This window comes from Phacochoerus africanus, chromosome 1, assembly GCF_016906955.1.
Source record: "Phacochoerus africanus isolate WHEZ1 chromosome 1, ROS_Pafr_v1, whole genome shotgun sequence".
NCBI classification, from domain to species: domain Eukaryota; kingdom Metazoa; phylum Chordata; class Mammalia; order Artiodactyla; family Suidae; genus Phacochoerus; species Phacochoerus africanus.
In genome coordinates this window covers 59984235-60010458 of record NC_062544.1, presented here as the reverse complement: position 1 = coordinate 60010458, position 26224 = coordinate 59984235, and positions in this window count along the sequence as shown.

Genomic DNA, 26224 nt, shown 5'->3' with positions numbered 1-26224 from the left:
ATTCACTTAGTATGATAATTTCTAGGTCCATCTGTGCTGCTGCAAATGGCATTATTTCATTCTTTTTTATGGCTGAATAGTATTCCATTATATATTTGTACCATATCTTCCTTATCTAATTCATTTGTTGCTGAACACCTAGGAAGATTCTATGTCTTGGCTATTGTTAATAGTGCTGCTATGAAATTGGGCTGCATGTATCTAGAGTTTTCATCTTTTCCAGATATATGCCCAGAAGTGGGATTGCTGGATCATATGATAACTCTACTTTTAGTTTTTAAGGAACGTCCATACTGTTCTCCATAGTGGCTGAACCAATTTACATTCTCACAGTGTAAAAGGGTTCCCTTTTCTCCACACCCTTTCCAGTGTTTATTATTTGTAGACTTTTTAAAGCTGTTGTGTTCTTTGATAAATGTTGTTCTCTTTGTTAGACTATGTAGTATTCTTTGATAAATGTTTTCTTTGTTAGACTGTGTATTCCATGTGAGAATGGAATACTGTTTGTTTTCTATTTTTTTTGTATCTAACATAGTGCCAGGAATATAATTCAGATAAATATTTGCTAATGATAGACAAATAGATGAGTGGATGGATGGATGACAGATTAGAGATGGGTGGATGGATGTATTAATGAAAGGATGGGACAGACAGAAAAATGGATATTGGTTTTGGCTTCAGACTCAACCTGAATTTGATTCACAGCTCCCAACTTTCTGTGTTTTCTTAGCCATTCTAAGCCTCAGGTTCTTCTTTAGTAAATGAGGCTAATAATATTTGTCTCACAGGTGGTGCTGAAGATTAAAAGAGATGGTTCTGTAGGAGTTCCCTTGTGGTGCAGTGGGTTAAATATCTGTATGGCATTGTCACTGCAATGGCTATGTCGCTGTTGTGGTGCTGGTTTTATCTCTGGCCATGGGTGAAGAAGAAAGAAAGAGAGAAAGAGAGAGAAAGACAGACAGAGAGAGAGAGAGAAAGAAAGAAGGAAGGAAAGAAGAAGGAAGGAAGGAAGGAAGGAAGGAAGGAAGGAAGGAAGGAAGGAAGGAAGGAAGGAAGGAAGGAAAGGAAAGGAGTGACAGTCCTGTAGTAACGTGCTCTCTTCCCAACACAGTGCCCAGCACCCACTATCGTTATAGCTCAGGGATAGAAAAAAGGGCTGGAGCTGGAGGAAATTTCTAGAAAGAAAACATCTGGTAGACATAAACTCTATTACATTTCCTGCTAGTGAGTAAGCAATTAAAAAATAGCATTTGAGTCATTAAACCTATTGAGAGGTTTTGGATCAATAAAAACAATTTTTTTATTAAATGCTGGGGGAAATTTTTCCTTCATTGAATTCAGCTTCAGGTACTACACAGTGTTGGGTTAAGTTCATAGTTTGGGAGCCTTGGGTAATTTTTAAATATATTTCATTAACATTTTTTCTAAAGATGCATTTGAGAAATAAGGATAGATGTCTATGCAGAAACAGAGACAAACCTTCTGAAGGAATAAAGCTCTATAGATTTGTGAATAACGCATAGAAAACTTTTAATGCACCTTGAAAATTAATCATGTGGTTCAGTGAATAATAGGGCAGCCCTGTCTTGCCTGCTTTCATGGTTTGCCACAGCCCGTTCCAGGATCTTCTGGAGGTATTAGAGAGCAAAATGTTTCCACATGAGTAATGCTGATTCCAGACACTCCACCCCAACCACAGAGGGGAGTAGATCTGGGATTGGCGTCCCAGATACATTTCTTTATTCCAAGCCTTAAACTAGGCCATACAGGAAAGGCATTCTTGGATTCTAAACCAAGAGTCTACCCAGCCGTGTCCACTAATGAGTGCCCTCATCCCATTGGTTCCTGCCTGCTGGTGTGACAGAGTGCTCTCATCTTTCAGAGCCATTTGTCCCTTCAGTCTGCAGGCCTTCCCACAAAGCCAGTCCAATGCTTATGCTCCATGACTGCATCCTTGGCTGGCCCCATTGACGATGAATTCGGGTGCAAAATCAGCCAGTTGGTTTTTTTTTTTCCTTGGTTTTGTTTGTTTTGTTTTTTTGCTTTTTAGGGCTGAACCCGAAGCATATGGAAGTCCAGAGGCTAGGGGTTGAATTGCAGCTGAGGCTGCTGGAAACGGCCACAGCCATGCCTGATCCCAGTCAGGTCTGTGACTTACACCGCAGCTTGCAGCAACACCAGATCATTAATCCCCTGAGCGAGGCCAGGGATTGAACCCTCATCCTCATGGACACTATGTCAGGTCCTTAACATGATGAGCCACAATAGAAGCTCCAAAAATCAGCCAGTTTTCACATACCTAGCTGGGATGTGCATCCGTGGAGAGGTTGCAGGTTTTATGAGCATCCCAGCCAAGGATTTTAAGAAAAGCAGAGCCAGTTATAGCCTATTTCATCTCATTCCATAGCCCTGTTATATCTGAGCAAACGATGGCCCAGAGAGGAGAAGCAACATCCTCCCCAAGGTGACAGAGCCAGTTAGTGGCTGCATTGGAATAGAAACATAGGTCTGCTGACTTCTAGACCAGTGATCTTCATGCTTCCTAGTAAATCATATGTTCTGTATCCAGAATGATTAAATGTTGCTCTCCAGTGTTTAGGCACCAAAAGGAGATTAATTAACGGTCTTTGTTTGGCTGAATCTCACACAGGCTTCTTAGGGAGTCTCAAATCCCACCACCTCTTCAATGACACCCCGCCACATCCCCTAGTGAGGTACAGGGACAGCAGAGAGAGCATGGAGGCCAAGGGTAGGATGACCTGGCTTGTAGCCTCACTTCTCCTTCACTAACTAGCCTGTGACCTTCAGAGCTTGGCTTCCCCATCCTGCCTCTAGAAGGGGCCTCTGGTCCCCAGAGCAGAGCATCTGGGGAGGGAGGACAGAGTATGGACCTGTTTCCATCTTCTCCCGCTGGTTCGTTCTTGTCCTCTGGGAGCATGGATCCAGCCTTCTGAGATAGTGCAGGCCCCTTGGGCTGACCCTCAACATGGGGAACACAGAGCTGGGAAGAGGGGGCTTTGAGGTCAGTAGCGAAAAGTAAGAGGAAAATATCTTTCTGTACTTCAGTTCCCAGAGATCCACGGGCTCTGTTGTAGGGGCCAGCAATGTTTTCCACGAAGGGCCATGTATTAAATATTTGAGGCTTGCTGGCCAGACCATCTCTGCCTCAACTACTCAGCTCTGCCATTGCAGCTTGAAAGCAGCCATGGACAGTGAGGGAATGAATCAGCCTGGCTGTGTTCTGGTAAAACTATTTACAAAAACAGATGGAGGCCCTTGGGTCACAGTCCCTTGGTCTATTCTAAAGCTGATATCTCCAGGGTCTTTTTTTTTTTTTTTTCTTTTTATGGCCCCACCTGCAGCATATGGAAGTTCCCTGGCTAGGGGTCAAATTGGAGCTGCCACTGCTGGCCTACAGCACAGCCACAGCAATGCCAGATCCTTAACCTACTGAGTAAGGTCAGAGATCAAACCCGCAGCCTCATGGGTTCTTGTTGGGTTCTTCACCCACTGAGCCACAACAGGAGCTCCCTCCAGGGTCTTCTTGATTGAATCCAGGGACAGATTGCTCTGCAACTTACAAGGAATAGTAGCAGTACATGGAAAGTTACAGTAAAAAAGGACACCCAACCATGTTACTAGAAGAGCTGTAGGCATCTGAGTTTTTCATCTACTTTATACCCTTCCTATGTGTCTCCTTCTTGTTTTGTCTATATCTTCCTGACCTTTTTGATCATTTCCTCTTTCTCCTCTGCCTCTTCCCCCTTGCCCTCCTCTTCTTCCTTTTAGATTACTCCCATCACTGTTCCCCACTATGCATGGACCAAAAATATGTGTATCAACCAGGAATGGGAAGGGAAGAAACATTTACCATCACAGGATTTCAGGCAAAAAAAGATTCACTTTGGAAAGTTGAGATGCTCATACAATCAACTGACAGCTGGAGAGCCAGACTTGGAAAAACTTGTTAGAAAGGCAGTATTGGAGTTTCCATCGTGGCTCAGTGGTTAATGAACCCGACTAGCATCCATGAGGAAGCGGGTTCAATCCCTGGCCACGCTCAGTGGGTTAAGGATCTGGTGTTGCTGTGAGCTGTGGTATAAGTCACAGATGTGGCTCAGATCCCAAGTTGCTGTGGCTCGGGCGTAGGCCAGCGGCTACAGCTCCTATTCGATCCCTAGCCTGGGAACCTCCATATCCTGCCAGTGGGGCCCTAAAAGACAAAAAGAAAAAAAGAAAAAAACAGTATTGAGGGTTCTATCCAGGGTGTTAATTACCATGCAGTAGGAAACATAAGGCTGTATTAGGGTCAGATCCTATGTACTTCTGGATACCTATCAAGCCACCATGACTAAATCTTCACTGACCCTTTGTTCTTTGTCACTTATGCCAAATCCAAGCCCTGCCAGGTTCTAAACCACATACACACCCGCTCCATGGCTAGCAGAGGGTAGGGAGAAGAGGAAACAATATACCTCAAATGTTATCGTGGATAAGAGGCATTGAGCCCCACCAGCACTACACAAAGTGGGGACTTCTCACCATACGGACAAGGCAGAGACATGGGACGGCCAATACAATGACAAAAATTCATGGGCACAGATGAAAAATTCAAGGCCAAAGTTGACCCCTCTGTAAAACACCGAATTCACATCTGCAGACTGACATACGAGGGGTAGATTCTAAATGACCAGAGTGTCATTCTATGTGTTCTGCCTCTGGGCTCAGGAGCAATGAGGAGGTGAGGTTGTCAGCATGATCAGACTCACATTCCCCTCCTGCTGAAGGAGTTTTAATTCATAGCAGGAAGTATAAGGCTGCAGATTAATCACTGACCTGGATTTACACCCTTGTGGGTGCTGGCTGGTCCACATCTGTTTTTCTAAGTCCCTGGGGGCTTTACCAATAAATCAAAGCTCCAGAGACAGACACAATGCTCTGGCAGTTACACCCGTGAAAAGCTCCCATTTTCCAACATGCAGTAAGGAATCTGCAAATGTGTATCTGTCTTCAATGCTGACACACAGCAGCTGGAAGACAGCTGCTCAGCCTTGGGATAATAGAGTTCATTGCCCTCTGACGTCCACCCCTCACAATCTGGTCATTCTGGTCAAATAGCCACAGTCCTAGGTAACAAGCTATGCTAGGATGTGTCACCTAACCTGGTCACTGTCACTAGAATTTAAGGGACCTCTCTTCTCCAGTTTAGGGACAGCATCCATCAATTTTACCCTGAAATGCATGATTTTACGCTTGCTCTAAAATTTTTTAATTAGTCCACCAGAAATATTCTCTGCTTTGAATGAAAATTATGCAAAGCTTTGTTGAGTGGCAAGCTGCTGCATTGTGGTTTCAATAGACAACATACAGGGAAGGGGGAGCAAATGGGGACTGAATGAATACAGAATCAACAAAGTGTGATTGTAAGTATTCGTCATGATACAGGCTCTTTGTCCGTCTCTTACAGTTGGGTATGTATTTATCCCACTCGTGGTGTTGCCTGTCCCAGAACTCACACACTGATATCCAATATTTACACAGAGGTCCTAGTTCACCTTTAAAATTTTTTTGACATTATTCTGGGTTGTAGAATTTTTCTTATTAAGGTTTATGACTTTTATATTCTAGTGAACCAGGCCAGGTAATTAATACAGTTGTATGAACTGAGACATAATATAGGCAAAGTAACAATGAAAAATAAAAATTTAACAAGCACAAGCAACAACCTGCTTACTTCAATTAAGTTGGAGCAAACTCTGACTTCATTTTTTTTTTGTCTTTTTGCTATTTCTTGGGCCGCCCCTGCGGCATATGGAGGTTCCCAGGCTAGGGGTCGAATTGGAGCCATAGCCACCGGCCTACGTCAGAGCCACAGCAACACGGGATCCGAGCCGCGTCTGCGACCTACACCACAGCTCACGGCAACGCCGGATCGTTAACCCACTGAGCAAGGGCAGGGACCGAACCCGCAACCTCATGGTTCCCGGTCGGATTCGTTAACCACTGTGCCACAACGGGAACTCCTGACTTCATTTTTAATTGAATATGGGCAGAGCCCAACTAACCAAGACCTTGGGTTCCCCTAAAAAAATAAGACTTTTGTTTTTTGTCTTTTTAGGGCCACAACCTGGGCATCTGGAGGTTCCCAGGCTAGGGGTCGAAGTGGAGCCACAGCTGCTGGCCTTACACTACAGCCACAGCAATGTCAGATCTGAGCCACATCTGCGACCTACACCATAGTTCACAGCAATGCCGGATCCTTAACCCACTGAGCGAGGCCAGGAATCAAACCTGCATCCTCATGGATGCTAGTCAGATTCGTTTCCGCTGAGCCATGACGGGAACTCCAAAAAAATAAGACTTATAAAGAATGCTGTGGGATTTCTGAGATAATACTTCATTTAAATTTTAAAATCTGTGAGATACCGGTGCACTAACTTTGCTTTTTGGCTGCTCCTGCAGCATATGGAAGTTCTCAGGCCGGGAATCAAAACTGCACCACAGCAGCAATTCAAGCCATAGCAGGGACAATGCCAGATCCTTAACCCTCTGAGCCACGAGGGAACTCCTACACCAATTTATTTTTTTCTGGAACCATCATACCACCTGCTAACCACATGATGGAGATGTGACAAGCAATGGTCCCATGATCACACTTTGGAAAATACTTGGCCTTCATGTTGATAAAATAAAATTTATATTTTAAGGCAGGACAAGAAAAGAATCAAACACTCCTCTCTCTGGGAGTTCCCATTGTGGCTCAGTGGTAAAGAACCTAACTAGTATCCATGAGGATGTGTGATCCCTGGCCTCGCTCAGTGGGTTGAGGATCCAGCGTTGCTGTGGCTGTAGTGTAGGCCGGCAGCTGCGGTTCTGATTCGACCCCTGGCCTGGGAACTTCCATGTGCCTTGGATGTGGCTCTAAAAATACCAAAAAAAAATTCTCTGTGTTTTCCTGGGCCTTAGTCCCTAATGAACAGTGTGCATCTGCATTATGCCTTAACCAGAGTTCCTTAGAGACGGGAATGGCTGCCAGACTGAATGAAGATTAGTTTTTTTGTGTTTCTTCTGATGCTAGCAATGTAACTTAAAGAATAGCTTTCTCTCCCAGCTCTGTAGGGGGCAGGGGGCCTTGCTACTCACTTTGTACCTACTTATCTGGACTCTAGATATTTGGTGAACTTGCTGTAAATATCAGTGGGCATTTTGATGTAGGATCCTTTGTCTTGGAAATGTATGTGACTGTGCCTCTGGCTTCTAACAGGCAGGACAGTTCTCAGAGCTCTCTGAGTATCTTTTTCCTAGGTCATCATGCTCAGTTTGGCTCAAATAAGATTCCCCTTTCTTTTCTTCCTAATTTGATAGTTAATTGGATTTTTGTCTGCAGTGTCAAGTGGTAAATAGAGCAAGTGGCAAAGAAATATTTAAGGCCTAAAACCACTGACTGCTGGGTGGAAAGGAACTGTAGGAATTATCCACAGCAGTGTTGAAGGTTGTGGGCCATGAAAATGGCTAAGTTTATGTGTCAACTTGTCTGCACCATGTTGCCCAGTATTGGGGCAAACATTGTTATATGAATGTGCTTTTATTTTATTTATTTATTTATTTTTGTCTTTTTGCCATTTCTAAGGCCTTTCCCACGGCACATGGAGGTTCCCAGGCTAGGGGTCTAACTGGAGCTGTAGCCACCAGCCTACGCCAGAGCCACAGCCACTCGGGATCTGAGCTGTGTCGGCGACCTACACCACAGCTCACGGCAACACTGGATCCTCAACCCACTGAGCAAGGCCAGGGATTGAACCCACAACCCCATGGTTCATAGTCGGATTCTTTAACCACTGAGCCATGATGGGAACTCCTGAATGTGCTTTTAAATCCTATTAACATTTAAATCAGTGAATTTGAGTAAAGCTCGTGGCTCTCCATTATATGAGTAGGCCTCATCCAATCAAAGGCCTTATAAGAACAAAGACTGTTACCACTCATCCCTCCTCAAGCAAGAAGGAATGCTGCCAACAGATGGCCTTTGGACTTGAACCACATTGACTCTTCCCTGGGTCTCTAGCCCACATCTTATGGTACAGATTTTGGACATGTGGGTTTCCATAGATGCATGAGCCCATTCCTTAAAATGAATCTCTGTCTCTCTGTCTCTCTGTCTCTCTCTCTCCAGGTATTGGTTCTGTTTCTCTGCCTAACAAGGAAGCAGAACCAATATAACACAATCACTAAGGATGTGTGACATGAAGTCAAGCCAAGGAGAGAGGTGACAATGAACTTGTAAGAATAAGAATTTGAGGTGTGGCCAGACTTTTTCTTCAGGGAATCCTTTGTTCGGAGACAGATGATGTACAGGACCGTTTATCTTCATGGGCCGTGAAGATGAAAATGTGCCACCGTCTCCAAAGCCATTTACTCCGAGCTTACATTTGCCATTTGACAGTTCTCTAAAACCCTCTTTCCCATAACCCATTCTCCAGGGGGATGTGCCCTTCGGCAGTTCTAGAAGATTCATAAATGTGCTTTCTAAATCTTTTAGCAGCAATCCTTTGCTAACGGACACTTTGCAATAGGTAGGGAACATGTCTCTGGATCCAGGAAACTTGTCTTTGCAGCCATGAGGAAGCTGGGAGCCTGAGGCATAGGCTTCACGTTAACCAGCTTTATGCATGCCTAGCAAGGCATCTCTGTCTGTGAAGTGAGCCAGGAAGTCCCTTGAGTTCCTAGAATCCTCAGTTCCTCCCCCAGAGCCAGGCAAACACTTCTCTTCCCACTGTAAACACGCCAGTGAACACTTTCGGTAATTGGCCTTTGGAGGAAGCCTTAAGTTGTTTTTCTGGGCAGGAGGCATGCGTCCCTTGGCTCCTCAGATGCCTGAGCTACAACCTGGACCAACCTTGATGAGAAGGAGGAGGATTGCCCCTGGCTTCTCCTTTAAGACTGCACTCACAGAGATGCTCAGTCTACTCCAGAGTGTGTCTGCGAGTTTCCAGACTCCCTGCCATTGTCACTGAATTTATCTTCATTCATCTTCTCTGAAATCCCGTGAGCTCTTCTTAAATTCTCATTCTGTCATCATCAACTGAAAGTTGTTGACTGGGGATGGAGGGTGGAAACAGAACCAAGTAGTGGGAGAGAGACAGACATAGAAAGAGACCGGGGTGGGGGGTGGAGGGGTGGAAAGGAGTGAGGTGGAGACTTGTTTAACCACTTCTCTGCCAGAGTTCCTGCCAAGTCTCTATATTTAACCTTACCTCGTTTCCATGGCTCAGTGAGGAGTTATTCTGTACAGGTCCAAACACCCCAGGGGGCTCATCAACATGTCTTTCTCATCAGAATATGACAGTCTTCAACCCGGGGAAAAGCCTAAGTCAGACAAATGATGGGCAGGCAAGAGAGGCTTGGCTGGCCCTCAGTGCATCCCAGAGCACAGAGGAGACGGGAATGTCACGGGCAACCTAGTTCCACGCCCTCCCCTTTCTCTAGCGCTCCGTGCAGTTCAAAGGCTTAGAAGGCATGTTAAGCTGCAGAAAGTCAACTTTCCAAGCCCACTGTTGGAATCACAAATGTCCTAACATGGAGTCTGCCATTCTGCATGAGACACAGTCGACTAACTGCCCCGCCTATTTCAACCAGTAAATGTAGAAGACCCTTAAGGCCCACGTAAGGAGCCCCTGCTTTCTCTCTGAAGGGTGGACACAATTTATTCTGTGTCCTGGTCAGAGGAGTGTGTTCTATCCTTGACAGCACTGTCACAGTGCCTTGCAACATATATATATATTTACTCTTCTGAACTCCTAAGTTCATTTAGGTCAGAAACTCCATGCTATGTATTTCATTTCCCTAGAACCTACCCTATCACTATGATTTAGGTTACAGTAGTGACTGTATGTAACTCTTTAAATGAACAAATAATTATTGGCACCAAGTAGGCTTTGCATCAACACACTTTGAATAAGAGAACAAGTGAATGAATTATCATAGCTTCAGCATGACAGCCACAGATACACCCAGTGACATTTCAAGCTTCCTCCAGACCTTCACCATGGAATCAAAGGGCTGGACGTTGAAAATACAAGTTAACCAAAACATAGTCCTTCCTCTCCAGAGACTGGCAGTCAAGAAGAGGAGGCCCTTAGGAGAACAAAGACTTATGGCCACATGAGAAGTTCCAGTGAAGGTCTGAAGCAGGTGCAGGAGAGCAGAGCAGAAGCTAGAGATGCTGAGCAGTTCCTGCCTCTCAGAAGCCCTGCTGGTCTGCTCGAGCCATCACCACAAGGGACCACAGGAGGCTTCAATAGCAGAAATGGGAGTTCCTGTTGTGGTGCAGCAGAAACCAAGCCGATTAGTAACCATGAGGTTGTGGGTTCGACCCCTGGCCTTGATCAGTGGGTTAAGGATCTGGCGTTGCTGTGAGCTGTGGTGTAGGTCACGGATGAGGCTTGGATCCTGCATTGCTGTGGCTGTGGTGTAAGCCAGCAGCTGTAGCTCTGATTCGACCCCCAGCCTAGAAAATCTCCTTATGCCGCAAGTACAGCCCTAAAAAGCAAAAACAAAACAAAACAAAACAAAACAAAAAAACAGAAATACTTGTTTTCTCACAGTCCTGGTGGCTGGAAGTCTGAGTGACCAATGTGCTAGCAGGTGTGGTCACCCTGAGGCCTCTCTCCTGGGCTTGCAGACAGCTGCCTTCTTGATGTGTCCTTACCTGGTCATCTGTGTGCCTCCTAATGTCCTCTTCCTATAAAACACAAGTCCGACTGGATTAGCATCCACATTCAAGGCCTTGTTTTAATTTAATTGCCTCTCCAAAGGCCCTTTCTCCCAACACAGTCACATCTGCATTAGAGCTTCAACTTGGGAACTCGGGTTGGGGGCAGGGGGGGAACGCTGTTCAGCTCATACCAAGAGTGATGACCCATGAAGAGACTGGATCACACCTCGGGCCCCATACGCCTGCCTGCACCACGTGCTGAGTCCACCACAACCACCACAGGCCCTGGGCTCTGTCCTCCATCTCCCCCCAGGGCCTCCAAGGGGTATTATTACAGGACAGGGAGGGGGCCACCTTCCTCTTGATGGGAGAGTTAGTCACACTGGTAAGTGATACTCTTTTAAGATGCAATCAGTGTGACTATTTATACCAGCTTGGCCACAAAGGCCTCTCCTGCAAATATTTCCTAACTTAAGTGACATCACCGTCTGGCTCTGTGGGGCTTTAGCAATCTTTTAGAACCACATTGTGCTTCTCCACATTCACCCTGGCCTTCAGCTGACCCTTCTTCTGTCTTCTCCACAAAGGTCTGGTGTTTCCATAAAGCCCCTTCCTATGTCTGAGAGGAGAGGCCCTCTGTGTTCGCTGATAACCTGGGCGCTAAGGCATTAACTTTCCCATGAAGTTTACACTTTTTTTTAGGGCCACACCCACGGCATATAGAAGTTCCCAGGCTAGGGGTCCAATTGGAGCTACAGGTGCCAGCCTACGCCACCGCAACACCAGATCTGAACTGCATTTGTAGCCTATGCCCACAGCTCAAAATAATACCAGATCCTTAACCTGCTGAGCAAGTCCAGGTCTCAAACCCGCATCCTCATGAATACAAGTCAGGCTCTTTTAAAGAGGAAAGGACGGGGTGATTTTTTAACTCAAAAGAATACATGACCATGCTGCTTTTCACAGTTTTCACCAAGTGCTTTTCCTAAATCTTAAATATTTAAAGAACTCCCTTTTGAAATGCCTCAACCATCTTCCTCCTTGAATTGCTAATGAGTCTCACTCTTCAAGGGTATTCATTTATCACTGGTTTTGCTGGGAACAAGAGGTTCTCTAATATCATTGCACAGGCTTCATGAAACCCTGGGCATATTAAATTATTTGCTGTGTAACTTTGCAGTTAGCTTGCCTGTTATCTGCTTTCTGTTGCCTTTGCTAAGACTCTGCGAGAGGCTGAAAGGAAGTGAGTGAGGTGGGGGTGAGGGTGGGGGGCTGTGAAAGATGCTAGCGTGAAGTAAGGACAGAGAAATGGGTGGGGGTAAAGCTTACATGTGCTTAGTTCATTAGGGACTTTTTTTTTTTTTGTCTTTTTGCCTTTTCTAGGGCCGCACCTGCGGCATATGGAGGTTCCCAGGATAGGGGTCAAATCAGAGCTGTAGCCTTTGGCCTATGCCACAGCCACTGCAGCGCCAGATCCAAGCCACGTCTGCAAACTACACCACAGCTCACAGCAACACCAGATCCTTAACCCACTGAGTAAGGCCAGGGATCGAACCTGCAAGCTCATGATTCCTAGTCAGACTCATTAACCACTGAGCCATGATGGAAACTCCCATTAGGGACCTTTAGTTCCTTGTTTGGGGCCTTAAATCATGAACATTTGACTTGTAACACCCCTCTGTATTTTCTTCACACCCTCCTGGGCATATATGCACCTTCCTGGAGATCACTTTCCTCAGCCTGCAGGTAGAAGGACTCAGAAGAAAAATTGAAAATACTTTTAGATTTTTTATTTTTTTTATTTTTTCAGGGCCACACCCATGGCATATGGAAGTTCCCCGGCTGGGGGTCGAAGCTGCAGCTGCAGGCCAACATCACAGCCACAGCAACACGGGATCCAAGCTGTATCTGTGACTCACACCATGGCTCACAGCAACATTGGATCCCGGACCCACTGAGCAAGGCCAGGGATCAAACTTGCACCCTCATGGATACTAGTTAGATTTGTTTCTGCTGTGCCACAATGGGAACTCCCTAATTTTAGATCTGGATCTATGGCAGATTGCTAGTTTCCCCCCTACTTGTTTAGTAACAAGAACACATACAGGACATAATGGCCACTTAGAGTAGAGATTACATTTCCCAGATTCCCTTGAGGTTAGGGATAGTCATATGAGCAACTTTTGGCCAATGAGTCATAAGAGGTTTTATGTGTGATGTCTCTACCTTCCTCCTTCCTACTGGCAGGAATGTGGATGTAATAGCTCAAGCAGCTATTTTGTACATTGAGGTGGAAACTATATGGGGAAAGTACAGCAATTCAACTCAATGAAAAAGAGCCATGGTCCATACCTATTGTGGAACTAATGTACCAGTTCCTGGGTACCTAATTCTGGACTTCACTGATATGAGAGGAATGAACTTCAGTCTTGTTTAAGCCTCTTTACCTCTTAACAGGTTAAATTTTCTGTCACCTGGAGCTGAACCTAATTCTAACTGATGTAAGGTTTTTCCAGGTCCATGATTCCCCTCAATCCTCAACTCTACATCCTTATGCACAAGAAGAACCAAGTGCCATTTCCAAACTAAGATTACAGCTGTGATCCTCATTCTTCCCTCAAGAGTTGACCTCAGGGAGTTCCCGTCGTGGCACAGTGGTTAACGAATCCAACTAGGAACCATGAGGTTGTGGGTTCGTTCCCTGGCCTTGCTCAGTGGGTTAAGGATCCAGCGTTGCTGTGAGCTGTGATGTGAGTTGCAGATACAGCTCGGATCCTGCATTGCTGTGGCTATGGTGTAGGCCGGTGTCTACAGCTCAGATTAGACCCCTAGCCTGGGAACCTCCACATGCCGTGGGAGTGGCTCAAGAAAAGGCAAAAAGACAAAAAAAAAAAAAAAAGAAGAAGTTGACCTCAGGATGGCAGAGATCTAGAATATGTGAGCTATGACTAGAACAAAACAAAGCAATTTATTGTAATGTGATCTACAGCTAAAAGAAGAGCAACCTGAAACTGAATGACTGGGAAATTATGGCAATTAACATTTATAAAGCACCTAGCTGTGTGCACAGAAGGTACAAAGCACTGAGGCAGGCAGAACTGCCCCAAAGATGTTCACGCCACAATCCCTGGGTCCTGGAAAGATGTTATAGTCTGTGAAAAAGGGACTTTGCAGATATGATTTAGATTACTGGAATCGAACAGGGGGGAACTTAGAGGTGGTTGGAGGCAGAAGAGATGCAGCAGGAAAGTATGTTGGAGAAATTCCAAGTGTGAGAAGGCTTTGACACACCTGGGCTGGCTTAAAGATGCAGGGGCCAGCTTACCAAGGAATGGAGGTGGACTTGCTGAGAAAGCCTCCCAGCTAAGAGGGGCTCCTGGCTGACAGGCAGCAAGGAAGGGGAGTGAGTGAATAAATGATGGCACAGCCATTCAACAGATAGTACGTGACTTTTAAAAATGAAAGACTTTTTATTGAGATGGAAAGGGCTCACACTATATTAAATGTCAAGAACTGTCCTGGTGAGAAAAGTGCTTATACAGTGAGCAGATGACCACAGTGTGAAATGTTTCAGTCACAAAATTCATCTGCAAAATCTATGTTTTAAATTTGTGTAAACTCAAGACGAAATTTGTATCTTGAGCTTCCATTCACTTTGGAAGTGATACTGCCGACTAGACATTTGGCTGAGTTAGTAATAATTCCATCATTTCATGCATGAAAAACTTCAATTTCAGAAAGCTTCCTGAAATGTCCCCATCTTCCCCCCAGGGTGACAACTAAACTATTTCAAGAAAGATTATACCTGAAAGCTATAGCTGAAGTCTGCCCTCTGGGGACATAGAAAATGCTCGGATGTTCTGGCCCCTTTGGGGCCAGAGGAGTCTTGGGAGACTCTTTTGGGCTCAGCTGCCTGTACATACATGGAAGCCATTTCTATTTTCTGCAGAAGAGTCTCCTCTTTTCATGTGTGTGTCCCTGTGGTTTGCCCTGGAAGTCAGGCAGAGGGCTCCTCTAGTTTCAGGAGTGAGGGAAGGAAGGAGTGTTGAGTGGAAGAGTTTGGGACAGCAGTACTTCAAGGGAGTCCTCAACCCAACATAATCCATCCTAGAAATTGGGCTTCTGGTGTCTCAACCACACTGGATCATCACTGGGAGCAGCCCATGCAAAAGCTTGTCTCTTTGGGAATCTGATGATGGATTTCAAGTCCAGCAGCTGGAATGCTGGTCGTTTATGTGATAAATAATGAGATCCAAAATATTTCCAAAGCATTCGTTATCTGGATTGGAAAGTCAACATTTTTGGGGAATGCCGTTTATAGCTAAGACGTGGTAAGGAGCTGAAATGTAACACATTTATATTATTTATATTATATTCCAGCAATGTAAGTTGCTGGAAGTTTTTCACGTGTTCATTTTGTCAGGACGTCATTCTTTTCTAGGTTCCAGCTGACATTATCCCTGAACTTAAGGAGTGTTTACTTATGTGAGGAGACAGATATTAATTATCAACACAGGTACGACTACAAATATATTTATATAGGCAAGTGCCTATGGGTACACATTTTTAAGATAATTGGGGCTATGTACAGTCATTTTCTGTACATTCTTTTGTGGAATTCTTTCAATTGGGGAGGATTTACATCCTAAGATGTCTGGCCATGATGACAATTAAATGCCTCTGTGTCTATGGACAGTACCTCAAATGTGTCTACTGCACAATTCAGAGTCATCGGCCACCACCTGTGACAGTGGAGGATGACATTTCTCTTTCCCTCTTTGGAGCAGTTTTGCAGAGCTATCTGAAATGCCGACTCCCAGGCTATCGTCCTCATCTTGCCCCAAATAAAACTTAACTCTCAACTTTTAGGTTGTGCCTGTTTTTTCCAGTGGACACCCCCTGACTCCCAGTGTTTCCTCTTAGGTACTTTTCCTCCCACCGACCCCCACCCTGCCCCCGGTCATCAAACCCTGTCAGCAGTCTTTGGAATTGTGCCCTGTTCTCTGTTAAGGGCTCTTTTTCCTGATTGCCATCGTCTGAATAAAACCTGTGTTTACCACGTTACCCTCCAGTTCTGATATTTCTTTAATAAGACACAGAGAAGCTCTCTCTTTGCCTAAAAGCAATGCATAAATTTCCCCTTGTGGAGGTGCCCCACCCCCATATCAAGACCGGCAGAACAACTCTGAATCACCATTAATCACCAGAGAAGACCCTAGATGCTTATCAGCCCAGAGATGCAAGAAGAGGAATCCACAGAACAAATCTCCCTAATCAATCCTTACTTTCCATTTCTTTCCCCCTTGTATTTGCTTTTCCACAAGTTACTGCCTCCAAAAGTTCAAAGTCCTTCCGGTCTGTCATGTGTCCACAATTTCTCTCTTTTTGGTAAAAAATGGTCAATAAACTTTCAGACCAAACCACTTCTGAGAGTCTTCATTTCTTTTATGTTAAGGGCTCCGCATACATATAAAAATATTAATGCTAAATAAAATATGGGTGCCTTTTCTCTCCGTAATCTGTCTTTTGTCAGCTTGATTTCTAGGGCTCCCAAGGCAGACTCTAAGAGGGCAGGAAAGGTTTTTTTTGTCCTCCTCTCCAGTTAAACAAGGGTGAAAATCAGCATGGAATGAGCCTGGGAAGAGGGCAGGCCAGCTCTCTGAAAGGAGGCATGGTCCCTGAGATCCTTTACCATCCATGAGAAGAGTTTTGCTGTTTTGAAAACTAGCGGTGATTGGAAACGGGCTCCTTCTTAAAGACTCTGATATTTGAATGGGAGAATTGTCCTTAAATGTGTACTAGGTGGTTGAACTGCGGGTCTGTGTGGGGCTTGGAGCCTGGGGTTGATCTGAGCACAACACCCTGGAAACAGGTGGCAGCTAATTGGCTGATTTAGTAAAATGGGTCTGCCACAAAATACACAGCCCTGGCATCCATTTGTCTTTACTTTTTTTTTTTTTTTTTTTTAAGGGCCACACTTGTGGCATACGGAAGTTCCCAGGCCATGGGTTGAAATGGAGCTGCAGCTGCAGGCCCACGCCACAGCCATAGCAATGTAGAATCTAAGCCGCATCTGCAACTTATGCTGCAGCTCGTGGCAACGCCGGATCCTTCACCCACTGAGCGAAGCCAGGTATCAAATCCATGGATGCTAGTTGGGTTCTTAACCGGCTAAGCCACAACCAGAATTCCCATTTGCCTCTATGTATTAAAGTGATCACTGTTCCTAGAGTCATCATGGACCAATTTTTTAATCTGGATCTCTCCTGAATGGAGTCCCTATGGGTTAAGGGTCCTGCCTTCTGCATCTTCCATTGATCTCCACTGCCCCATCACCACCTCCAGGATCAGAGAAAGCCAAGTCTCTGCAACTGTCTTGGGACAAGAAGATGCTCTTATCTGCCTGCTTTGTCATAGGCTTTGTTATCAGGGGAAGTACACTCATTGCAGTTTGGAGGGCAGGCTCTGTACAGACAGGCTTTCTTGCTCTCCAACCACAGCCATGAAGTCAGTCCTCAAATGCAATTCCCAGCTGCTCCCTCTGACTTGACCACAGGCCACATGGCAACTGTCTAACCCAGTCTCAAAGCCAAGCTCATCTGTGAATCTTATTCTCCTGGGGTTATAGGAACATCTGCAAGTTTCATTTTACCCTGCAGGGTAAGGAAAAGAAAAATGCCACATAAGAAAAGAAAAATGCTTATTTGTTACAAAGGAAAGACTTTCCGTGGAGCAATGCAAATGAAGTCATTCCACAGCTGGAGGGCCTGCCACCAGCGGGTGGGTCCCATCCTGGCAGATGGGAGGGTTTAAGGGCAGGCATGCAGAGTTGTCAGGGTCTGTTCTGAGACCCCCCCCCATACTCAAAAAGGTAGGATTAAAGTCAAGCAGGAGAGATGTGAGCTCCAAAGAACACCCAGAGAGTCAGCGATGTAAAACCCTGAAACCGACAGCAAATTGGGAAGAGCATCAAGGACCCACTCTGTTCCCCATCCAGAGGCAACACTGGTTCCCCTAAGACATTCATCTCTACACCATAGTTTCTCCTGTGGTTCTTCTCTGGGAGCGTTTCATTTGGGGTTTCTGAATTTTATGATGCATCCCCGCTCCTCCAGAAAATTATGGCAAACATAATGAACAGGTTTGAAATGTCCAGCCATGCCATGGGAGGTGATGGCAGCTGTCAGGTGGATAACACCGTCAGGGGAGGCTTTGCTTCTCACTGTTGCAGAGTCTGGAATGTAGGTTCCTGGTATACACCGAGGAATGCGTGCTGTGCAATTATAAATGCACCTGAAGGGTGTTTCACAAAAAGATGGGTTGAAGTCCTAAGCCCCAACACCCGTGAATGTGACACTATTTGGAACGAGGGTCTTTATAGATGTCAATGAAAAATTAATAGCCAACCAAAGAAAGAAATAGAGAACTTTATTCAGGCCAACCTGAGGACCGTAGCCTGGGAGACAGGCTTTCAGGAAGCTCTGAGGACTGTTGGGGAGAGCTAGGGGACGAGGTCTGTGCACATGTGCTTTGGGGAAGGGGTACATGCAGCCAAGCACACAGCTTGGTAGAAGGTGACTGCTAGTCACAAGGAACACGTATCTTAGTTAAGGGTTTCGGTGCTTTTCTAAGTAGGGGAAGACACGAGAAACTAAGTTCATCACCTTTTCTCCCCCAAAGATCTAACTCTCTGAGGACCAGTTCTGACTGGTGTCCCAGAGCACAAACTGCCTTCTCCCAATCTCCACCTTGAACTCCTTTCAGGGTGTTCTGTGGGTCCTCGGCTGCAGTGGCTGATTCTTTGAGAACTGGATGGTGGGCAACATTCTTTATTTTACAGTCTCCTCCCTTTTGGTCATAATTTTGACCCAGGTTTGGGACCAGTTTGTCCCACTGCACCAGGAATGCTCATGCCCAGGTCAGTGAGGATTTCCTTGATAGGCCAGGTGATGACTGGATTAGGCCCTTCAGCAGCAGCCTAAGGCCTCTGGACCACCTGTCTCCTGAGTCTGTTATGGTCCAGGAAGTGGTTCCCTCTTGTTGCTTCTTCCCACGTCTAGAGTTACACTGTTACAATCATTGAGCTTACAGAACCCTGTATTTGGTCAATTGTTTCAAGTTCCCTAGTCATCATTATTTTTATGGGAGGCACAGTCACCCATTTGGTAACACATAATAACCTTGTAAAATAGGCAGAATACTGCTCATATTAGTAAGGTCGAAAGTTAAGCTAAGAAACTCCATTAGGTGTGGCCCAGCATGTCCCCAGGTCATTGGACCCAGTCTGTTCCTTACCCAGCACTCTCTTTAAGGGAAATGATACATTGGCATTGAACATGAAATTCACCAAAATGTGGGGAGTGGTGGGTCATCATGACCTCTTCCAGGACTGAGAAAGGAGTGTTAACTTCTAAGGAGTTACATGGGCAGCCCCAAAAGAAGAAAAAAATGAACTTTATGGCTGAGCAGGGCTTTCTGCCATTGGGGAAGTCTAGTTAAGCACAATGCATGTCAGAGGGGAAAATGAGGGCCCAAAAAGTATGTCTAAGTTGTTCTTGTCTTGGCTGAAAATATAAATTTTCATTACAGATAGAAGTTTTTAAGTTTCATTGAAGTATAGTTGATTTGTAAGGTTGTGATCATTTCTGCTGTATAACAAAGTGATTCAGTGGTACATACACACAATCCATTCTTGTATGGATTCTTTTCCCATAAAGATGATCACAGACTATTGGGTAGAGTTCTCTGTGCTCTCCAGAAGGCCCGCATTGGCCAATCCTTCCATATACCTTGGTGTGTATATGCCAATCCCAAATCATCAGTCATCACAGTTACAATTAAAGTGCTGGTTAAAATGATCTCATACTTCTACACTTACTCCTACTGGAGCACTCCCTAACCCAATGATCGATGGCCTCATATTATGAAAAGAGGAAATTGGACACACTGGAGAAGGCCAAGTGGTGACAAAGGATGAGATTGAAATGATGCAACTTCACACCAGGAAGACCAAGGAATGCCACATATTGAGGGCAACACAGAAACTGGAGAGAGGGAGGAGAGGCTCCTTGCAGAGTCTCAGGCAGAGCACGGCCCTGCCCACACCTTGGACTTCTGGCCTCCAGGCCTGTAAAAGAACACATCCCTGTGGTTTTAAATCTCCCGGTTTGCAGCACTTTGTTACAGCATCCTGAAGAAACACAGCACCATGCTTTTCCTTTTCCTTTTTTGTTGGGATCACATGAAATAGAATTCATCAGCATTTCTATGTTTGTGGGCACAAACCCATAGCAGTACTAGAAGCAATAAATGTATGGAATCACATGACCTACACATCCTATGAACCACAATATGTGCCTTCAATACATCAGGATGGAGTAAACAGGGAACTTCCTTCTATTGTTTCCACAGAAAATGAAATTACAAATTATTGTCATATACTGAGGCAGTCCAAGGGTACACAGCCAAAGATCGCAGGGAAAAGTATTCAGAAGTGTGTTGGTTATTTAATAAAAATGCAATGTTACCAGGAGTTCCCCTCATGGCTCAGCAGTTAAGGAACCCAACTAGGATCCATGAGGATACAGGTTCCATACCTGGCCTTGTTCAGTGGATTAAGGATCCAGCATTGCTCTGAGCTGCGGTGTTGGTTGCAGTGGCCCGGATCCCTTGTTGCTGTGGCTGTGGCGTAGCCTGGCAGTTGTAGTTCCCTAGCCTAGGAATGTCCATATGTCCTGGGTACAGCCCTAAAAGCACAAAAAAAAAAAAAAAAAAGCAGAGGATGGGATTAAGATGGTAGAATAGAAGGACTTGAGCTCAACTTCTCTCCTAAAAACAGCAAAGTTCACAACTAAAGGCTGAGCCATATTCAATGAAATGGACAAGAAACCTTAAAAAACATATCCTATTCCAGAAGACAAAGAGGAGGCCACATCAAGAGGGAGGAAGGGTGATTATGTGATATAAACAACCCCATACCTCCCAGGTGGGAAGCCCCATAGACTGGAAAGTAACTGGTTCACAGAGACTCACCTACAGGAGTAAGAGTTCTGAGCCCCACATGAAACTCCCATGTGTGGGGTTCTGGCACTGGGAAAAGAGCCCCCAGAGCATCTGGCATTGAAGGCCAGTGGGGCTTCTGTGCAGGAGCTCCATGGGACTGGGGGAAATGGAGACCCCCCATTCTTAAAAGGTGCATGCAGACTTTCATGTGCACTGGGTCCCAGGGCAAAGCAAAGCCTCCATAGGAATCTGGGTCAAGCCTGACTGCAGTTCTTGGAGGACCTCCTGGGAAAACTGGGGTGAATGTGGCTTGTTGTGAGGGAAGGACATTGGAAGCAAAGCTCTCAGAAACATTCATCAGCTTGCCTTTCTCTGGAGGTGGCCATTTTGGGAAAACCTGGTCCCACCCATCAGTCAGCACTGAGAAGCCCCAGGGCAAACAACAATCCAGGTGGAATCACAGCTCACTCCTCAGCAAACAGGCTGCCTAAAGACTCCCCAGGCACACAGCTGTCTCTAATCCCATCCAGAGACAAAGCCCCACCCACCAGAGGGATAAGAATCAGCTCCATCTACCAGGAGGCAGGCATCAGCCTCTCCCATCAGGAAGCCTACAGCAACAAGGCCCATACCAACTTCAGCCACAAGGGGGGCAGACACCAGAAGTAAGAGAGGCTACAACTCTATTATCTGTAAAAGGATCACCACACCAAAAACCTATAAAAAAAAGTGAAAAGGCAGAGAACTATAACTCAGATAAGGGAGAACGGAAAAAAAAAAAACCAGGAAAACAGATAAGTGATGAGGAGAGTCTCAGCCTCCAGGAAAAAGACTTTAGACTGTTGATGCTGAAGATGATGCAAGACACTGGAAATAAACTGGAGGCAAAGATGGATAACTTACAGCAAACACTGACCAAAGAGATACAAGATATAAAACTTAAACAAGAAGAGATGCAAAATATAATAACTGAAATAAAAAATTCGCTAGAAGCAGCTAACAGCAGAATATGGGAGGCAGAAGAACAAATAAGCGAGGTGGAGGACAGAGTAGTGGAAATCATGGATGCAGAACAGAAAAGAGAAAAAAGATTGAAAACAAATGAAGAGCGTCTCAGAGAACTCTAGGACAATGTTAAACACACCAACATCCGTATTATAGGGGTGCCAGAAGGAGAAGAGAGAGAGAAGGGGACAGAAAAAATATCCCAAGAGATAATAGCCGAAAACTTCCCTAACATGGGAAAGCAACCACTCACTCAAATCCAGGGAAGTGCAACAAGTACCATATAAAATAAACCCAAGGAGGAACACCCAAAGACACACATTAATCAAACCAACCAAAATTAAAGACAAAGAGAAAATCTTGAAAGCAGCTAGGGAAAAGAAACAAATGACATACAAGGGAACCCAAACAAGGTTATCAGCAGATTTTTCAGCAGAAACTCTGCAGGCCAGAAGGGAGTGGCATGATGAAAGGAAAAAATCTCCAACCAAGATTACTCTACCCAGCAAGGCTCTCATTCAGATTTGAAGGAGAAATCAAGAGCTTCACAGGGATAAGCAAAGCCTAAGAGAATTCAGCACCACTAAACCAGCCTTACAACAAACACGAAAGGAACTTCTCTAGGCAGAAAAGAAAAGACAGCAACAGGAAACAAAAATTCCACAAATGACAAGGATCACCAGTAAACGTATCTATACAGTCAAGATATGAAAACACCCTTGCACAATTATGCCACCAAAATCAGAAATCATGAGAAGAGGAGGGTACAAATGCAGGACACTGGAGATGCACTTGCAATTAAGAGACCAACAACTTACAACAATCTCGTATACATATAGACTCTTATATCAAAATTTCAGAATAACTGCAAACCAAAAATCTACAATTGATACGCAAACAAGTAAGAAACATCAACTCAAATACAACACTAAAGAGAGTCATCAAACCACAAGAGGAAAGAACAAGAAAAGAAGGGAAGAAAAAAGAGCAACAAAAACAAATCCGAAGCAATGAATAAAATGGCAAGAAGAACATACATATCCATAATTACCTTAAATGTTAATGGACTACATGCCCCAACCAAAAGACATAGACTGGCTGAATGGATACAAAAACAAGACCCATATATATGCTGTCTTCAAGACACCCACTTCACTTCTTGGGACACATACAAATCGAAAGTGAGAGGATGGAAGAAAATATTCCATGCAAACGGGGATCAAAAGAAAGCTGGAGTAGCAACACTCATATCAGACAAAATAGACTTTAAAAGGAAGAATATTTTAAGGGACAGGGAAGGTCACTACCTAATGATCAAAGGATCAATCCAAGAAGGAGATATAATGATTTTAAATATCTATGCACCCAACCTAGGTTCACCACAATATAAAGAACAACTGCTAACAGCCTTAAAAGGACAAATCAACAATAACACAATCATAGTGGGGGGCTTTAACACCCCACTTACACCAATGGACAGATCATCCAGACAGAAAATCAATAAGGAAACACAGGCCCTGAATGAAGCATTAGACCAGATGGACTTAATAGATATTTATAAGACAGTCCATCCAAAACCAACAGAATACACATTCTTCTCATGTCTACATGGAACATTCTCTAATATTGCTCATATCCTGGGCTACAGATCCAACCTTGCTAACTTTAAGAAAATTGAAATCATATCAAACATCTTTTCTGACCACAACGCTTTATGACTGGAAGTCAACAACAAGAAAAAAATCTGCAAAAAACACGAACACATGGAGACTAAACAACATGCTACTCAACAACCAATGGATCACTCGAGAAATCAAAGAGGAAATTTAAAAATACCTAGAAGCAAATGACAACAAAGATACGACCCTCCAAGACCTATGGGATGCAGAAAAGCCATTCTAAGAGGAAAGTTTATAGCAATACAAGCTCACCTCAGGAAACAAGCAAAAGCTCAAATAAACAAGGTAACTTCACATCTAAAGCTGCTTGAGAGAGAAGAACAGACAAGACCTAAAGTTGGTAGAAGGAAAGAAGTCATAAAGATCAGAGCAGAAATGAAGTAAACCATAGAAAATACCAATGAAATGAAAAGCTGGTTCTTTGAAAAGATCAACAGAATTGATAAACCCTTAGCCAGACTTATCAAGAAAACAACAGAGAGGACTACTCAAATCCACAAAATGAGAAATGAAAAAGGAGAAGTAACAACGGACATCACAGAAATACAAAGGATCATAAGGGACTACTATATGCAACTATATGCCAACAAAATGGAAAACCTTGAAGAAATGGACCAGTTCTTAGAAAAGCACAATCTTCCAAGACTGAACCAAGACGAAATAGAAAAGGTGAATGGACCAATCACAAGAACTGAAACTGAAACTGTGATCAAAAAACTTCCAACAAACAAAATCCAGGACCAGATGGCTTCACAGGTGAATTCTATCAAACATTTAGAGAAGAGCTAACACCTATCCTTCTGAAACTATTTCAAAAAATTGCAGAGGAAGGGACCCTCCCAAACTCAGTCTATGAGGCCACCATCACCCTGATACCAACACCACAAAAAAAGAAAACTACAGGCCAGTTTCACTGATGAACATCAATGCAAAAATCCTCAACAAAATACTAGCAAACCACATCCAACAATACATTAAAAGGATTGTACCTCATGATCAAGTGGGATTTATCCCAGGGATGCAAGGGTTCTTCAATATCCACAAATCCATCAGAGTGATACACCACATTAACAAACTGAAGAATACAAACCATATGATCCTCTCAATAGATGCAGAAAAAGCCTTTGACAAAATCCAACACCATTTCTGACAAAAACCCTTCAGAAAGAGGGCATAGAGGGAACCTACCTCAACATAATAAAGGCCATATATGACAAACCCACAGCTAGCATCATTCTCAATGGTGACAAGCTGAAAGAATTCCCACTGAGATCAGGAATAAGACAAGGACGTCTGCTCTCACCACTGCTACTTAACATAGTTTTGGAAGTCCTAGCCACAGCAATCAGAGAAGTAAAAGAAATAAAAGCAATCCAAATGGGAAAGGAAGAAGTAAAGTTATCACTATTTGCAGATGACATGATACTATACCTAGAGAATCCTAAAGACTCGACCAGAAAACTGTTAGAGCTCATCCATGAATTTGGCAACATCGCATGATACAAAATTAATACACAGAAATCGACGGCATTTCTATACACTAACAATGAAAGATCAGAAAGAGAAATTAGGGAAGCAATCCTGTTTACCATCGCATCCAAAAGAATCAAATACCTAGGAGTCAGCCTACCTAAAGAGACAAAGACCTATACTCTGAAAACTATAAGACACTGATGAAAGAAATCAAAGATGACACAAATAGATGGAAAGACATACCATGCTCTTGGATTGGAAGAGTGAATATTATCAAAATGACTATACTACCTAAGGCAATCTACAGATTCAATGCAATCCCTATCAAATTACCAAGGACATTTTTCACAGAACTCGAACAAAATATTTTAAAGTTTGTTTGGAAGCACAAAAGACCCAGAAGAGCCAAAGACATCCTGAAAACAAAAAATGGAGCTGGAGGAATCAGGCTCCCAGACTTCAGACTATACTACAAAGCAACCATCATCAAAACCATATGGTACTGGCACAAAGACAGAAATATAGATCAGTGGAACAGGATAGAAAGCCCAAAATTCAACCCACGCACCTATAGCCAACTCATCTATGACAAAGGAGGCAAGAATATACAATGGAGAAAAGACAGCTTGTTCAGTAAGTGGTGCTGGGAAAACTGGACAGCCACTTGGAAAAGAATGAAATTAGAACACTCCCTAACACCATACACAAAAAGAAACTCCACATGGATGAAAGACCTAGATGTAAGACCAGACACTATAAAACTCTTAGAGGAAAACATAGGCCAAACACTCTCTGACATAAACGACAGCAACATCTTCTCAGATCCTCCTCTGAGAGTAATGACAGTAAAAACAAAAATAAACAAATGGGACCTAATCAAACTGAAAAGTTTCTGCATAGCAAAGGAAACCCTAAACAAAACGAAAAAACAACCCAGAGAATGGGAGAAAATCTTTGCAAGTGAATCAACGAACAAGGAATTAATCTCCCAAATTTATAAACACCTTCTGCAGCTCCATACCAAAAATCAAACAACCTCATCAAAAAAATGGGCAAAAGATCTAAACAGACCGTTCTCCAAGGAAGACCTACAGATGGCCAAAAAACACATGAAAAGACGTTCAGCATCACTCATGTTAGAGAAATGCAAATCAAAACCATGATGAGGTACCACCTTCCACCAGCCAGAATGGCCATCATCCAAAAGTCTACAAACAAGAAGTGCTGGAGAGGGTGTGGAGAAAAAGGAACCCTAGTACACTGTTGGGGGGATTGTAAATTGGTGCAACCATTGTGGAAAGCAGTATGGAGATTCCTCAGAAAACTAAAAATAGAACTCCCATTTGATCCA